The 12257-nt window shown below is 38.9% G+C and overlaps 1 protein-coding gene across 4 annotated transcripts in view; it reads right to left on the bottom strand.

Annotated features, from left to right (window-relative positions):
- The window catches only part of CDKAL1 (CDKAL1 threonylcarbamoyladenosine tRNA methylthiotransferase), a 640596-nt gene that overhangs the window by 372372 nt on the left and 255967 nt on the right, over positions 1 to 12257 (bottom strand). The window lies entirely within an intron of this gene.

Raw genomic sequence — 12257 nt, 5'->3', positions numbered from 1 at the left:
TCCCTTGGGGTTAATTAGAGTTGTTGATGTGATATACTTTTGAAGTTCTAAACTCTTTATTGTATAAGATGGGTTCATCCTTATCTGCAATTACCAAAGTAATACTTCATATTATTTCAATAAAGCGAAAATTTCTATAGAGAGTATTTCTATAAGCATGTTATAACAGCACTAATCAAGCATTAGATTTGCTATGTCTTACATTTAAAAAGGAGAGATATTTGTTATAATACACAGGAAAAATACCCAATACAAAATCAGAAAAGAATGAGCTTTTTGATGCTATTTGGTTTAAAAACAATCTTCTCAAACACCAGGAATTATGATGACCAATCATTTCGACATGACAAGCTTCCAACAAAATAAAAGGATTCCTCATAGAAACCTTTAGTAGTTTCAGTTATCTGTAAACAATTAAATAATTGTCTAAGAGTAAGAACACTGAGCCAGTTTCTTTAACCGTCACAGAACAAAAGATCTTTGAGGGTTGACTGTTGAAAGCCAAAACCAAAAAGAGATGGCTGTTGAACTGCAAGGAAGAGGCTAAATCCTGAACAGACATAGCCTGTTGTGACAGAGGGATAAAGGTAGCACACCCCACCTACTCATCTTTGTACAGGTTGTTATATGGCCATAGGCCAAGAAGTAACTAAAAACCTCAAAAGCAGAGACAGACTGGGCATTTAATTTAGCAGTATAACTTAAGTCTTAAAAAGCATCTGTGGTAGAATATTTTTAAATTACAGAAACTAAATATGTGAAATAACAATAAATTTTCACAATTAAAATTAAAAATTAAAATATTTCAAAGGGTTCAAATGAACAACAACATGCCAATTTGATACCAAAACCACATAAAGCAAAGAAAAATTAAAAGTTTTAATACATTAGGCTTTTTCTTCTAAAGACCATCTATAGATATCAGAAGTTTGGGAATAATTTAAAAATCAGAGTTATACTTTTAAAATTTCACCCACACTAATATCACTTTTTTTAAGGCGAAAAATAAGCTTATGTGACTCAGGATTCTGCTTCTCTCTGCTTAGGGTCAAAGATAATTTTAAATATGCAGAAACTATTGTTTTAACAATAACATTGACACTTCAAACTAACATTCTGTGCCACTCACATAATTTAATCCTTACTTATTTTTAATCAGTTGACAGAGCATAAGCTTTCTCAAAGCTTAAACTTTACAAAATAAGCCCTTCATAGAGCAAAACCTTGGAAAAATCATATTGTGGCCTTCCATATGGAAGCCTCATGAAGCAAAGAAAAAACAAAAACTCAAGAAAGAAAAGGTTCACCAACATCCATCCCCATAAGTCTTTTTGTCTTGTAAAACTGAAACTCTATACCCATTAAACAATAACTCCCCATTTCCCCCCTCTCCCCAGGCCCTTGGAACCACCATTTTACTTTCTGTCTCTACGAATTTGACTACTCCAAGTACTTTCGTATAAGTGGAATCAAGTCTTCTTGTGACTTGCTTATTTCACTTAGCATAAAGTCCTCAAAGTTCATTAATTCTGTAGTGTAGAGCAATCAATTTAAAATGCACACACTTAAAACTGGCAACCAAATAGGGTGCAAACTTTCTATTTTGCCAAGTAAAGACATTTTTTTTAAAAAGTTAAACTACCCTATAGTGTTTATGTATTTTTATATTTTAAAATGTTTTAAATTTTAATATTTTTATTATAATAAAAGATATATTTATATTTTAAAATATATAAATATTAAAATCTGATACAAAATAAAATATCTGATTTCTCTTTAAGTCTTCAGTGTTACTAAATGTAGTATTCAACAATGAATGGGGCTTCCCTGGTGGTGCAGTGGTTGAGAGTCTGCCTGCCAATGCAGGGGACACAGGTTCGAGCCCTGGTCTGGGAGGATCCCACATGCCGCGGAGCAACTGGGCCCGTGAGCCACAATTACTGAGCCTGCGCGTCTGGAGCCTGTGCTCCGCAACAAGAGAGGCCGCGGTAGTGAGAGGCCCGCGCACCGTGATGAAGAGTGGCCCCCGCTTGCCGCAACTAGAGAAGGCCCTCGCACAGAAACGAAGACCCAACACAGCCATAAAGTAAAAAATAAATTAATTAATTAATTTTTTAAAAAAATGAATGCACTTCAACAATGTTAGCAGCTATTATTATTATTAATAGGAGTAATTTATCACTCCATTCCTTGAATGTTTACATAATAACATTATAACCTAGAAGTCACATAAAATAAAAGCTTGATATTCTCACGGGAAAAGTAACTTTAAATGGATGATATCTGACACACACAGTTTCAAGTAGTCCTGAATTGAGCTGAACAGGTTATACTTGTATGTATGTGATTCACTGTGTGCGTGACCATTTTATATTTCTGGAAGTGGATTTCCAACAGTGCAGGAGGGTTCTCTTTTCTCCACACCCTCTCCAGCATTTATTGCTTGTAGACTTTCTGATGGTGGCCATTCTGCCTGGTGTGAGGTGATACCTCATTGTAGCTTTGATTTCCATTTCTCCGATAATTAGTGATGTTGAGCATCTTTTCATGTGCTTTTTGGCCATCTTTATGTCTTCTTTGGTCTACGATAATCTTTAGAATTGAAGAGGTACAGGCAAAAATAGCAGAAAAATGGCTTTAACTGAATATTAGCCTAAATCGAGTAACATGCCAACTGATACAAACACAGAATATAATTAATAAGCAACAATAATAATCACAGTTGGATTTTCAATGTGTTCTATTTATAGCTAGTGGTTTACTCCCTGGGGGACAAAGTCCCACCCCCATAACAGCAACAACTGTTTTCTGAATGTGTTTACCAAAATAGCATGGTGAATGATGAGGAAATTCTGACAACCACAGAGCACATACTTTTCCAAAAATTTTCTTTTATTCCGCCTACATTGTTATTTTTAGTTTTATAAAACGATGACAGCAGTACAAACAATTAAGACTAAGCTATTATCTCTATACCTTTCAAAGACCGCAGTGGAGATAGCTGTAGCCACCAAATAATGTTTGCTAGTGAAGCAAAACTACCTGATTGGCCGTTAGAACTGGAGAACCCATACAAAGTGACTCTGTGCTGCTGATCTGAATTAACTTATGAATGTCCAAGCTGAAAAAGAAACAGGGACTCTGATGGCAACTATTTATCTGCTACCATGGTAGGGGACTTTATTTATATAGTGGGTGTGTAAATCATATATACATCTACATATATATTAGGTTTATATATTATGTGTATATTTAGGTTTATAAATATATACATACAATTCTTCCTTTTAAAATACAATTCTGCCGTGTAGGACTATATTGAAAAGTAAAGGAGTATCAGCAGAGAGGTATTGTTTTTGCTTCCTTAGTGGCTCTGGAGGCTGACGTCTGCCGGCGTGAAATCTCACAGGAAACACTGGCAAAAACTAATTCTATAACATATAACAGGTACCATATTTTGGCGCCTAGGATAAAAGGTATTGTTCGAACATGGGTCAAAACATCCTGGGAACAGAAAAAAAAAAAAAGTCTTATATTTCAACTGTGTTGAAACTAGAAAGCTAAACTCAGATAATTTTCTAACCTGTGTAGGAAAATAAATTGTTTGGGTCAAATAATGGTGTAATTACATAATGAAGAGAGAGGAGGTGTTTTAAATTGAAATGGAAAAGTAAAGCCTAAGTATTTATGCAATTACCCAACTCTGTTTTTTTTTTTGTTTGTTTTTTTTGGCCGCACCACGTGGCTTGTGGGATTCTATTTCCCTGACCAGGGATCTAACCCAGGCCCCTGGCAGTGAAAGCAGGGAGTCCCAACTGCTTGACTGCCAGGGAATTCCCAATTACCCACCATTTTCACTTCAACAAATCCTCTAAATGTGAGAGCTACAATTCCAATTAGCATTATAATAATCAAATAAGTAAAATCCAATGCCTATCTCTCCCCTTCGGCGATTATATTCTAAAGCAGGGCCAAGACAAAATACCATATATCAGAGATAAAATGAGGAGACCAGGGACTTCCCTGGAGGTCCAGTGGTTAGGACTCAGTGCTTCCACTGCAGGAGGCATGGGTTCGATCCCTGGTTGGGGATCTAAGATCCTAAATGCCACATCGTGCAGCATACGCCCCCCCCAAAAAATGAGGGGACCAGTAGGTGCCTAATGTAAAGTCACTAGCTATCAAGCCAACCACCAAAACCTCCAAGAGGAAAGCTTTTCCCACTCAAGCCTCAGGTGCACAATGGTTTGTTTAGTGTACAGCATTCTCCTTCATACATATTACACCTATTTCCTTGAATGATTGTAAGAACCCCTACTGATTCAATAAAAGCTCTTTTTCTTTCTTTTCTGGGACAAGGAGTGATAAAAGCTATCCCAATTAAATATAGAATTTAATCCTTTCTAAAGAATCATGCTGTTTTCAGAAACATTAGGATGAAAGAAGAAAAAATGTACCTCAAATGGAAGAAATATTTCAATTCAAAAACTTGAATGGAGACACTAAAGGAGAATGTTTTACAGACAAGCCATATACCAGTTAAGGAGAACTTCCTTCCCAAGAGATGGGGATACGCACGGGGTATATGATCCTAAAGAAGCCACCCTTTGATGGAGGCAAAAGTGAATCATAAGCAGCCTCTGGCTCCCCAGTAGGGCTAGTCATACAGGCAGACACAAAGGTATGAAATGTTACTTTTTTTTTTTTTTTTTTTTTTATTTATTTATTTTTGGCTGTGTTGGGTCTTCGTTTCTGTGTGAGGGCTTTCTCTAGTTGCAGCAAGCGGGGGCCACTCTTCACTGCGGCGCGCGGGCCTCTCACTGTCGTGGCCTCTTTTGTTGCGGAGCACAGGCTCCAGATGCGCAGGCTCAGTAGTTGTGGCTCACGGGCCTAGTTGCTCCACGGCATGTGGGAGCTTCCCAGACCAGGGCTCGAACCTGTGTCCCCTGCATTAGCAGGCAGATTCTCAACCACTGCGCCACCAGGGAAGCCCTGGAATGTTACCTTTGTTTAAAAGAATCAACCGATGCAATACAGTAAGATAGTTTATCCAAATGTTGGAGATCAGACCAGGTACCTGAGCGCCCACAACTCCCAAAGAGTACAAAACAAATGATAGGAAATGCTGTTTATTAGTATTTCCCAGAGTAGATTTCTTACCTACCTTTAAATGTTTATTTTGTTGGCTTCCAACAGATCCTACTGGAAAATTCTTTCTTATATTTCCAAATATCTCCTGTCCTATTTAACTTTTTTTTCTACATTAAATAGGGAAAACTGGTTCATTTTAAAATTTATCAAGATAAAATCATTCTAATTTGGCTTAGTAATTCCATTTCCAGGGGCTCTAGAGGTTGCTGATGAGAGTACAAATTAGTATAACTTTTCTGAAGACAAATCTGCTAATATGTGTTAAAAAGCCTCACAATGTTCCCCAATAACTCGATTTCCAAACTAATAAACATCTTATTTTAAATTGTTCAATTTGTATACAGTGTACAAAGAAATAATCTTTCAAGTACAGATTTTTTTTTTAATATCTTTATTGGAGTATGATAGCTTTACAATGTTGTGTTAGCTTCTGCTGTATATTAAAGTGAATCTGCGATATGTATAAATAATCCCCATATCCCCTCCCTCTTGCATCTCCCTCCCACCCTCCCGATCCCACCCCTCTAGATAGTCACAAAGGACTGAGCAGATCTCCCTGTGCTATGCAGCTGCTTCCCACTAGCTATCTATTTTACATTTGGTAGTGTATATATGTCCATGCCACTCTCTCACTTCATCCCAGCTTACCCTTCCCCCTCCCCGTGTCCTCAAGTCCATTCTCTACGTCTGCATCTTTACTCCTGTCCCTCCCCTAGGTTCATCAGAACCATCTTTTTTTTAGATTCCATATATATGTGTTAGCATAAAGTACAGATTCTTAAAAACACAACACTATTGCTGACATAATAATAGTAGGCTAACAGTTGCACAACGCTTACTGTCTGCAAGGCACTAAGCACTCTAGATGTATTAAATCACTTTTAATCCTTAGAGCAACCTTGTGAGGTTCATGTTTTTATCGACCTTCTTTTACACATGAAGAAACTGAGGCAGAATGAGGCTAAGTGAGTTAGTAAAGGCTACTAATTAGGTGTGAGGCTAGGATTTGAAACCAAGAAGCCCTAGATCATCCAACTTCGATATACAAAGTCAAAATTTGCTAGACTAATATACACGATTTTACTGATGTTCTGATATCCATTACCAAATATCATATCCTAAGGCATCTAAATTCCACCATGATAAAAGAAAAATAGTAAAGGCAACTAAAACATATATAACACATGGTAAATTCTCAAAGAAACTACTGAGTAAGCCCCTTTGCGGGCGGAGACTGCGGGTGGCGGAGGGGGGAAACTCGGGGCCACGGAGGAGAGCGCAGCCACAGGGGTGTGGAGGGCAGAGCGGAGAGATTCCCGCACGGAGGATCGGCGCCGAGCAGCACTCACCAGCCCGAGAGGCTTGTCTGCTCACCCGCCGGGGCAGCCAGGGGCTGGGAGCTGAGGCTCGGGCTTCGGTCGGATCGCAGGGAGAGGACTGGGTTTGGCGGCGTGAACACAGCCTGAAGGGGTTAGCGCACCACCGCTGGCCTGGAGGGAGTCCGGGGAAAAAGGCTGCAGCTGCCGAAGAGGCAAGAGACTTTTTCTTGCCTCTTTGTTTCCTGGTGCGCGAGGAGAGGGGATTCAGAGTGCCACTTTAACGAGCTCCAGAGACAGGCACGAGCCGCGGCTATCAGCGCGGACCCCAGAGACGGGCGTGAGACGCTAAGGCTGCTGCTGCCACCACCAAGAAGCCTGTGTGCGAGCCCAGGTCACTCTCCACACCTCCCCTCCCGGGAGCCTGTGCAGCCCGCCACTGCCAGGCTCCCGTGATGCAGGGACAACTTCCCCGGGAAAACACGCGGCGCCTCAGGCTGGTGCAACGTCACGCAGGCCTCTGCCGCCGCAGGCTCGCCCCGCCTCCTCCGTACCCCTCCCTCCCCGGCCTGAGTGAGCCACAGCCCCCGAATCAGCTGCTCCTTTAACCCCGTCCTGTCTGAGCGAAGAACAGACGCCCTCAGGCAACCTACACACAGAGGCGGGGCCGAATCCAAAGCTGAACCCCGGGAGCTGTGCGAACAAAGAAGAGAAAGGAAATTTCCCCCAGCAGCCTCAGGAGCAGCGGATTAAATCTCCACAATCAACTTGATGTACCCTGCATCTGTGGAATACCTGAATAGACAACAAATAATCCCAAATTGAGGAGGTGGACATTGGGAGCAACAATATATATATATTTTTTCCCTTTTTCTCTTTTTGCGAGCGTGTATGTGTATGCTTCTGTGTGTGATTTTGTCTGTATAGCTTTGCTTTTACCATTTGTCCTAGGGTTCTGTCCGTCCGTTTTTTTAATTTGTTTTTTTTTTATGCAAAATAATTTTTTTTCTTAATAATTTTTTTTCTTTTAGTGACTTTATTTTATTTTATCTTCTTCTTTCTTTCTTTTTTTTTCTCCCTTTTATTCTGAGCCGTGTGGAGGACAGGCTCTTGGTGCTCCACCCAGGCATCAGGGCTGTGCCACTGAGGTGGGAAAGCCAAGTTCAGGCCACTGGTCCACAAAAGACCTCCCAGCTCCACATAATATCAAACGGTGAAAATCTCCCAGAAATCTCCATCTCAACGCCAAGACCCAGCTCCACTCAACGACCAGCAAGCTACAGTGCAGGACACCCTATGCCAAACAACTAGCAAGACAGGAACACAACACCATCCATTAGCACAGAGGCTACCTAAAATCATAATAAGGCCACAGACATCCCAAAACACACCACGAGACGTGGACCTGCCCACCAGTAAGACAAGATCCAGCCTCATCCACCAGAACACAGGCACTAGGCCCCTCTACCAGGAAGCCTACACAACCCACTGAACCAACCTTAGCCACTGGGGGCAGACACCAAAAACAACGGGAACTATGAACCTGAAGACTGTGAAAAGGAGACCCCAAACACAGTAAGTTAAGCAAAATGAGAAGACAGAGAAACACATAGCAGATGAAGGAACAAGGCAAAAACCCACCAAACCTAACAAATGAAGAGGAAATAGGCAGTCTACCTGAAAAAGAATTCAGAATGATAGTAAAGATCCAAAATCTTGGAAATAGAATGGAAAAAATACAAGAAACGTTTAACAAGGACCTAGAAGAACTAAAGAGCAAACAAAGAGAGATGAACAACACAATAAATGAAATTAAAAATTCTCTAGAAGGGATCAATACGAGAATAACTAAGGCAGAAGAACAGATAAGTGACCTGGAAGATAAAATAGTGGAAATAACTACTGCAGAGCAGAATAAAGAAAAAAGAATTGAGGACAGTCTCAGAGACCTCTGGGACAACATTAAACACACCAACATTCGAATTATAAGGGTCCCAGAAGAAGAAGAGAAAAAGAAAGGGACTGAGAAAATATTTGAAGAGATTATAGTTGAAAACTTCCCTAATATGGGAAAGGAAATAGTTAATCACGTCCAGGAAGCACAGAGAGTCCCATACAGGATAAATCCAAGGAGAAACACGCCAAGCCACATATTAATCAAACTATCAAAAATTAAATACAAAGAACAAATATTAAAACCAGCAAGGGAAAAACAACAAGTAACACATAAGGCAATCCCCATAAGGTTAACAGCTGATCTTTCAGCAGAAACTCTGCAAGCCAGAAGGGAGTGGCAGGACATATTTAAAGTGATGAAAGAGAAAAACCTACAACCAAGATTACTCTAACCAGCAAAGATCTCTTTCAGATTTGACAGAGAAATTAAAAGCTTTACAGACAAGCAAAAGCTAAGAGAATTCAGCACCATCAAATCAGCTTTACAACAAATGCTAAAGGAACTTCTCTAGGCAGGAAACACAAGAGAAGGAAAAGACCTACAATAATAAATCCAAAACAACTAAGAAAATGGTAACAGGAACATACATATCAATAATTACCTTAAATGTAAATGTATTAAATGCTCCAACCAAAAGACAGAGACTGGCTGAAAGGATACAAAAACAAGACCCGTATATATGCTGTCTACAAGACACCCGCTTCAGACCTAGGGACACATACAGACTGAAAGTGAGGGGGTGGAAAAAGATATTTCATGCAAACGGAAATCAAAAGAAAGCAGGAGTAGCAATTCTCATATCAGACAAAATAGACTTTAAAACAAAGACTATTACAAGAGACAAAGAAGGACACTACATAATGATCATGGGATCTATCCAAGAAGATATAACAATTGTAAATATTTATGCACCCAACATAGGAGTACCTCAATACATAAGGCAAATACTAACAGCCATAAAAGGGGAAATTGACAGTAACACAATCATAGTAGGGGACTTTAACACCCCACTTTCACCAATGGACAGATCGTCCAAAATGAAAATAAATAAGGAAACACAAGCTTTAAATGATACATTAAACAAGATGGACTTAATTGATATTTATAGGACATTCCATCCAAAAACAATACAATACACTTTCTTCTCAAGTGCTCATGGAACATTCTCCAGGATAGATCATATCTCGGGTCACAAATCAAGCCTTGGTAAATTGAAGAAAATTGAAATCGTATCAAGTATGTTTTCCAACCACAACACTATGAGACTAGATATCAATTACAGGAAAAAATGTGTAAGAAATACAAACACATGGAGGCTAAACAACACACTATTTAATAACCAAGAGATCACTGAAGAAATCAAAGAGGAAATCAAAAAATACCTAGAAACAAATGACAATGAAACACAACGACCCAAAGAGGGTCCCTAAGAGGGAAGTTTATAACTATACAAGCCTACCTTAAGAAACAAGAAACATCTCAAATACACAACCTAACCTTACACCTACAGCAATTAGAGAAAGAAGAACAAAAAACCCCCAAAGTTAGCAGAAGGAAAAAAATCATGCAGACCAGATCAGAAATAAATGAAAAAGAAATGAAAGAAACGATAGCAAAGATCAGTAAAATTAAAGGTGGTTCTTTGAGAAGATAAACAAAATTGATAAACCATTAGCCAGACTTATCAAGAATAAAGGGGAGAAGACTCAAATCAATAGAATTAGAAATGAAAAAGGAGAAGTAACAACTGACACTGCAGAAATACAAAGGATCATGAGAGATGACTACAAGCAACTCTATGCCAATAAAATGGACAACCTGGAAGAAATGGACAAATTCTTAGAAATGCACAACCTTCCGAGACTGAACCAGGAAGAAATAGAAAATATAAACAGACCAATCACAAGCACTGAAATTGAGACTGTGATTAAAAATCTTCCAACAAACAAAAGCCAAGGGCCAGATGGCTTCAGAGGCGAATTCTATCAAACATTTAGAGAAGAGTTAACATCTATCCTTCTCAAACTCTTCCAAAATATAGCAGAGGGAGGAACACTCCCAAACTCATTCTATGAGGCCACCATCACTCTGATACCAAAACCAGACAAAGATGTCACAAAGAAAGAAAACTACAGGCCAATATCACTGATGAACATAGATGCAAAAATATTCAACAAAATACTAGCAAACAGAATCCAACAGCACATTAAAAGGATCATACACTATGATCAAGTGGGGTTTATCTCAGGAATGCAAGGATTCTTCAATATACGCAAATCAATCAACGTGATACATCATATTAACAAATTGAAGAATAAAAACCATATGATCATCTCAATAGATGCAGAGAAAGCTTTCGACAAAATTCAACACTCATTTATGATAAAAACCCTCCAGAAAGTAGGCATAGAGGGAACTTTCCTCAACATAATAAAGGCCATATATGACAAACCCACAGCCAACATCATCCTCAATGGTGAAAAACTGAAACCATTTCCACTAAGATCAGGAACAAGACAAGGTTGCCCACTCTCACCACTATTATTCAACATAGTTTTGGAAGTTTTAGCCACAGCAATCAGAGAAGAAAAAGGAATAAAAGGAATCCAAATCGGAAAAGAAGAAGTAAAGCTGTCACTGTTTGCAGATGACATGATACTATACATAGAGAATCCTAAAGATACTACCAGAAAACTACTAGAGCTAATCAATGAATTTGGTAAAGTAGCAGGATACAAAATTAATGCACACAAATCTCTGGCATTCTTATACACTAATGATGAAAAATCTGAAAGTGAAATTAAGGAAACACTCCCATTTACCATTGCAACATAAAGAATAAAATATCTAGGAATAAACCTACCTAAGGAAACAAAAAACCTGTATGCAGAAAATTATAAGACACTGATGAAAGAAATTAAAGATGATACAAACAGATGGAGAGATATACCATGTTCTTGGACTGGAAGAGTCAACATTGTGAAAATGACTGTACTACCCAAAGCGATCTACAGATTCAGTGCAATCCCTATCAAACTACCAATGGCATGTTTCACAGAGCTAGAACAAAAAATTTCACAATTTGTATGGAAACAAAAAGGACCCCGAATAGCCAAAGCAATCTTGAGAAAGAAAAACGGAGCTGGAGGAATCAGGCTCCCTGACTTCAGACTATACTACAAAGCTACAGTAATCAAGACAGTATGGTACTGGCACAAAAACAGAGATATAGATCAATGGAACAGGATAGAAAGCCCAGAGATAAGCCCAAGCACATATGGTCACCTTATCTTTGATAAAGGAGGCAAGAATATACAGTGGAGAAGAGACAGCCTCTTCAGTAAGTGGTGCTGGGAAAACTGGACAGCTACATGTAAAAGAATGAAATTAGAACACTCCCTAACACCATACACAAAAATAAACTCAAAATGGATTAAAGACCTAAATGTAAGGCCAGACACCATCAAACTCTTAGAGAAAAACATAGGCAGAACACTCTATGATATAAATCACAGCAAGATTCTTTTTGACCCACCTCCTAGAGAAATGGAAATAAAAACAAAAATAAACAAATGGGACCTAATGCAACTTAAAAGCTTTTGCACAGCAAAGGAAACCATAAACAAGACGAAAAGTCAACCCTCAAATGGGAGAAAATATTTGCAAATGAAGCAACTGACAAAGGATTAATCTCCAAAATTTACAAGCAGCTCATGCAGCTCAATATCAAAAAAGCAAACAACCCAATCCAAAAATGGGCAGAAGACCTAAACAGACACTTCTCCAAAGAAGATATACAGATTGCCAACACACACATGAAAGAATGCTCAACA

Source organism: Balaenoptera physalus, assembly GCF_965194825.1.
Source record: "Balaenoptera physalus genome assembly, chromosome: 11".
In the NCBI taxonomy this organism is placed as follows: Eukaryota; Metazoa; Chordata; class Mammalia; order Artiodactyla; family Balaenopteridae; genus Balaenoptera; species Balaenoptera physalus.
Note: the sequence above shows the minus strand (reverse complement) of the source record. Positions and strands in the feature narration are given on the sequence as shown.